The sequence below is a fragment of the Ipomoea triloba genome, chromosome 1, assembly GCF_003576645.1.
Source record: "Ipomoea triloba cultivar NCNSP0323 chromosome 1, ASM357664v1".
In the NCBI taxonomy this organism is placed as follows: Eukaryota; Viridiplantae; Streptophyta; class Magnoliopsida; order Solanales; family Convolvulaceae; genus Ipomoea; species Ipomoea triloba.
Window position 1 is genome coordinate 21,560,314 of NC_044916.1, and position 6,000 is coordinate 21,566,313.

The following is a 6,000-nucleotide window of genomic DNA, read 5'->3' on the forward strand; positions in this document are numbered from 1 at the left end:
TTGGTCATCAAATCACAAGTTCTGGAAGAAACCTCACTTTCAGCAATTTCACATGACCAAACAGCGTATGAAAGGCATGGTGCATAAGCCGGTCGAAAAGTCTCTACCTAAGTTGATTTATGCACCAAAGAGGCCTAAAACCTTTGCTAGCATTCCTTATAATTATCAAACGTACAATGGCTACATTGCGCCTAGGCCTGGAATAATGGGCACAAGGTATAAATGGATGCCTAAACTCACTAACCCACCAGGACCCAAAGTTTGGGTACCTAAACTTGCTTGATTTCCTTGCAGGACACCAGGGACGTGTGGTTCATTGACAGTGGATGTTCGAGACATATGACTGGAAATCTAACACTGCTTGAGAACATCCAACCTATCGAAGGTCCCTTGGTGACATTTGGCGACAACGAGAAGAAGGGGCGCACAAGAGCTGTTGGTGAAATCCAAAAGAATGAGCTGGTTATTAAAGGAGTGTCCTACGTTGAGGGGCTCAAGTTCAATCTCCTTAGTACAAGCCAGTTCTGTGACAAGGGCCACAAAGTTGTCTTCACCAAAAGCAAATGTCAGATTATGAACGAGGAATCTCTCGAAGTCGTCTTGGAAGCAGCAAGGAAAGGAAACATGTACATAGTGGATTGGAGGTCTGCAAAACCATCCCTATGTATGCTAGCAAGAAGCAAGGAAGATTTATGCTGGGATTGGCATAGTAAGCTTAGTCATCTGAACTTCAAGACTATCAACAAGCTTACTAAGAGGAACCTAGTGGAAGGACTGCCCAAAGTGACGTTTCGAAAGGATAAAATTTGTGAGGCATGTCAACGTTGCAAACAGATCAAATCCTCCTTCAAGAGCAAAGCCGAGACATCATCCACTAGACCATTAAGTCTTCTTCACATGGACTTATTTGGCCCAGTGGATCCACCCAGCATAAAGGGAAAGAAGTACACTCTTGTGGTAGTGGATGACTACACAAGATTCACTTGGACCGTGTTCTTAACCAAGAAAAGCGAGACAAAAATTGCCCTACCAAATCTCTTGAAACAAGTTCAAGTTGAAAAGGAAGTCTCGATACTAAAGATCCGGTCAGATCAAGGTGGAGAGTTCGTTAATCAAGTAATCGAGAGCTACTGCAACGAGAACGGAATTCATCATCAACTATCAGCTGCTCGAACACCTCAACAAAACGGGGTTGCTGAAAGAAGGAACAGAACTCTCAAAGAAGCCGCAAGGACCATGCTCTCGCAAGCCAACATATCACAAGGATTTTGGGCAGAAGCAATCAACACAGCGTGCTATACCCAAAATCGGTCCTTGATCGTGAAAGGAGTTGGAAAGACTCCATATGAGTTGTGGAATGAAAGAAAACCGAATGTAAGCCACTTCCACACATTCGGGTGCAAATGCTATATCCACAACAATGGGAAGGCTCAACGAAGAACTTTTGAAGAAAAGGCAGATGATGGAGTATTTCTAGGATACTCATCAACAAGCAAAGCATTCAGAGTCTTCAACAAGCGGAGTTTAGTGGTTGAAGAGTCCATACATGTTACCTTTGATGAAAGGGCATCGACAGATCAACCATCAAAGACAACGGAAGCAGCTGAGGAAGATCAGCCAGAGTCTATCGAGAGATCAAACTTACCTCTCGAAGACAAGCAGTCGATAGTTCGAGACGTAGCGGAACTCCAGTCAGAATCAGATGATGAAGAGTCTACCAAGAAGAAAGCTCCTGACTCAGTTGATCCAATCCAGATCATAGATGTTCAACCCACATCTCAACCTTCAATGGAAGTATCAACTGAGGAGCCACAACCCGACCTAAGATGGCTGAGAAGTCACCCTGCTGATCAAGTGATTGGAGATGTACGTGACAGAGTTCGAACCAGATCAGCATACAGAGAAAGCATGTTTGCTTGCTTTCTATCTCAAATAGAGCCTAAGGTGATCGAAGAGGCTCTATGTGATCCAGATTGGGTGCAAGCCATGCAAGAGGAACTTCATCAGTTTGAACGGAACGATGTTTGGGAACTAGTTCCGAGACCTCATCATCAGAATGTCATTGGTACAAAGTGGGTTTTCAGAAACAAGATGAATGAGGATGGAGTTATTGTTAGGAACAAGGCCAGACTTGTTGCCAAAGGCTATTGTCAGGAGGAAGGAATAGATTTTGATGAAACCTTCGCTCCAGTGGCACGTCTCGAAGCCATACGCATCTTTCTCGCATATGCCGCCTTCAAAGACTTTAAGGTATATCAAATGGATGTCAAGAGCGCTTTTCTGAACGGACTTCTCGAAGAAGAGGTGTACGTTGAACAACCTCCGGGTTTCTTGAAGGACGTAGGAGCTGACAAAGTATACAAGTTGAAGAAGGCACTCTACGGCTTAAAACAAGCTCCAAGAGCTTGGTACGATACCTTATCCTCTTTTCTACTTCAGTGTGGGTTCACCAAAGGCCTAGTGGACAAAACATTGTTTAGGATTAAGGATGGGGATCACATCTTATTGGTGCAAATCTATGTGGACGATATCATTTTTGGTAGCACCAATCCAGACTTGTGCGAGAAGTTCTCCAGTTTGATGAAAGGAAAGTTCGAGATGAGCATGATGGGAGAGCTCAACTACTTCCTTGGACTACAAGTGAGACAGCTTAAGGAAGGTATCTTCATCAACCAGGAGAAATACACCAAGGATCTGCTCAGGAAATACAACATAGAAGGGAAATCCTCAGTCAAAGTACCTATGGGAACCTCTCTACGTATCGATGTCGACAGCGAAGGTCGAGAGGTCGATCAAACCACTTATCGAGGTATCATCGGATCTCTTCTTTATTTAACTGCAAGTAGACCAGACATATCCTTTGCAGTAGGTGTATGTGCTAGATTTCAGGCAAGTCCTAAGGAAAGTCACCTAAATGCATCCAAAAAGATTCTTAGATATCTAAAGGGTACGCAGAGTGTTGGGCTCTGGTATTCGAAAGGTGGATCTTTCGAACTTATGGGTTATTCAGATGCGGACTTTGCCGGTTGTAAGATAGATCGAAAGAGCACATCAGGGACATGTCAGTTTCTAGGTGGAAGACTTGTCTCATGGTTTAGCAAGAAACAACATTCGATAGCTACAAGCACTGCTGAGGCAGAATATGTAGCAGCTGGAAGTTGTTGTGCTCAGATCTTATGGATGAAGCAACAGCTAATGGATTATGGTGTTGAGTGTAAGGAGGTTAAAATTATGTGTGACAATACAAGTGCTATTGCCATCACCCACAACCCAGTGTTACACTCCAGAACAAAGCATATTGATATTAAGTATCACTTCATCCGAGACCACGTTGAGAAAAAGGACATCACTTTGGAATATGTTGCAACGGAGGAGCAACTAGCAGATATTTTCACAAAAGCGTTATGTGAAAATAGATTCTCTCAACTAAGGTTAGAATTGGGAATGATAGAGTTGGGTTGAATGGTCAAATCTTATCTTCTTGTATTTAGTGCCATGAACTGTTTCGCATGTGAGGGGCGGTTTCATCAACTTTATGGCAGCTTTGGAGTTACACAAGCATTGAATGGTCATTCATATTGCATCCCGTGACTCAACAGTGGTAACCCTATTGGGCTATAAATAAGAGGGTTTCTTTCAGAAGTTCATACCATCAACTTCCCATGGAGAAAAAGAAAGGAAAAGATGATGTTCCATTCTTTTATAGAGGAAAGAAACCGGCAGTCAAGTCCAAAGATTTTCAAGGAGAAAACTATCCAGAATCAACGAAGGGTGAACAGATTACGGAGCTTCCTGATAATCCAAGCAAGAATCCTATTCCCATCCAAGGTGAATGGATCCCCAAATACGAGGAGATCCACAACGATGGGATACTGGAATCGGGAGAAGAGTCCTGCACAAGAGGGACTCCTACTGCTGCACATTCTGGAAAAGGGCCTTCCTCAACCAAATGGAGAACCAAGGGAAACGGAGAGGAAGACCAGATGGGACTTTCTGAGGTCTGCAGCAGCCAAAGGGATGATCATACCTAATCCAAAGACATTAAGAGGATTAGCGATGAAGATGGTCACTCCCAACTATAGTAAGCAGCTCCGGAGAGAAGAACAAGAAAAGGGAATAGCCACCCCCAGTTCTGTTATTAGACAAATAGGACTTTAGATGGCTAGTTCCCGCCTTAACGATAGATTCCTATTAGGCTGACCAAGGCCAAACAAAAGTTTCTAGGGAATTTAATAGGATATTGATTCATATGTAATGTATCTGGAAATCACTAAATGAACTTAAGGATATGTTCCAAGTGATATCTTTTAAATGAATCAAACTTGTTTCTCTCGCAATCTGTGTTCGAAAGGTAGTTCGAGAGGTCACCCGATCAGTTTGTCTACATACATTATGTCTCGAAGAAGGGTAGTTCGAGAGGTCACTTCGAAAGATAACAAACTGATATCTCTGAAAGGAGGAATAAGGAGGGTTAGGGATCAAAGGGAAGATCCCTAACCAGATCAAGATGGAGGAATAAGGAGGGTTAGGGATCAATCACTCAGGGGGAAGATCCTTAACCAGATCAAGACGGAAGAATAAGGAGGTTTAGGGATCAATCACTCAGGGGGAAGATCCTTAAACTCATGAGGAAGATCATTCACCTTCGAAAGGTGAATTTGATAAGCTCAACGGATATATGAGGTGGAACGGCTATCTTTGGACATAAATGCTAGCCACGTGGTCATCGGTTACTGACGGTTTTTCGCACTTAAGGGCATTATCTTGATTAGTGGGAGCATGCTTATTTTAAAATATCAATACTCCACTGTCTCAAAGCTTAAACCGTTCTATACTTTACCGAAATACCCTTACCAAAATACCTTATAAGCTGACCGTTATCAGGGGTATTTCTGACTTCTCACATCTTTTAAATCAACCGGGATCCTTCCACGGGTCAAACTCTCAACCCTACCCATATATCCAACCCGAATCCGCCTAATATAAAAGCAAAATCCTTCTTCTTTACCCGGATTCAAACTCAAAACCATATACCCAAAATCCCCAAATCCTTAGACGCTGTACACATTCCCTCCAAAACACACAAACTTTCTTCAATGGCGTCTGAATCATCATCTTCTTCATCTTCATCTTCATCCTCCAGTGCATACCAGAGAGAGCTAGACCACATACGCTCTCAGATTAAACAAGTCAAGGCGGGAAGCATCCTTGACAAAGATGGCTTCATCACCCACTCGCCAAATCCAACAATGGCGGAGAGAGTCTTGAAGAAATTTGAGAAGGCAGGACTAATGCGGTACATGACGCATGACTACCGAACCATTCATGACCTCGACTACACAGAATGGTTCGCTCATGCCAAGGTCACGAAGGGCAAGATTGAAAGCCGCTTCAACGAAATAGACATAACAATATCTGTGGGTGATTTACGAGCAGCATTCGACTTTGCTACGTCGGAGGAGGCAGTCAAGCACCTATCGGACTACAACATGGATAAGCAGGAGTTTTGGGACAAAATCCGATTGGAGACTGCACCACCCAGAGCATCCTCTGCCCTCCGCAGATTTCATTTGAAGGAGAGGTTTGCCCTAGCCGCCGAGCTCATCATAAAATTCATCCTCGGCAAGGTGTCCGGAACAGACGAAGTCAATCTGGACACTCTGAAAATCCTCCACGCCATCTGGAACAACAACAAGTTGGACTGGGCTCACATCATCTTCGACTGCCTCAAACACCAAGTGCAGAGCTCAGTTTCCAACTCCGACCTGACAATCTACAAAAAGGTTGGTTTTGGCTTTGTTGTTCAATTTCTATTGAGACTGAAGGGCTTCGAACTGAGGGAAGGGCGAGAGGTTCATCGGAATACCTATATGGGTAGAACGAAACCTCAAGCTAAGGCAAAAGGTGCTAAGGATGCATCTTCACCCTCAAAGCCTAAGGGAAGGGGCAAAAGGAAAGCCCCAGCTAAGGAGAAGCGCTCTGATGACGAGCTTTTGGACA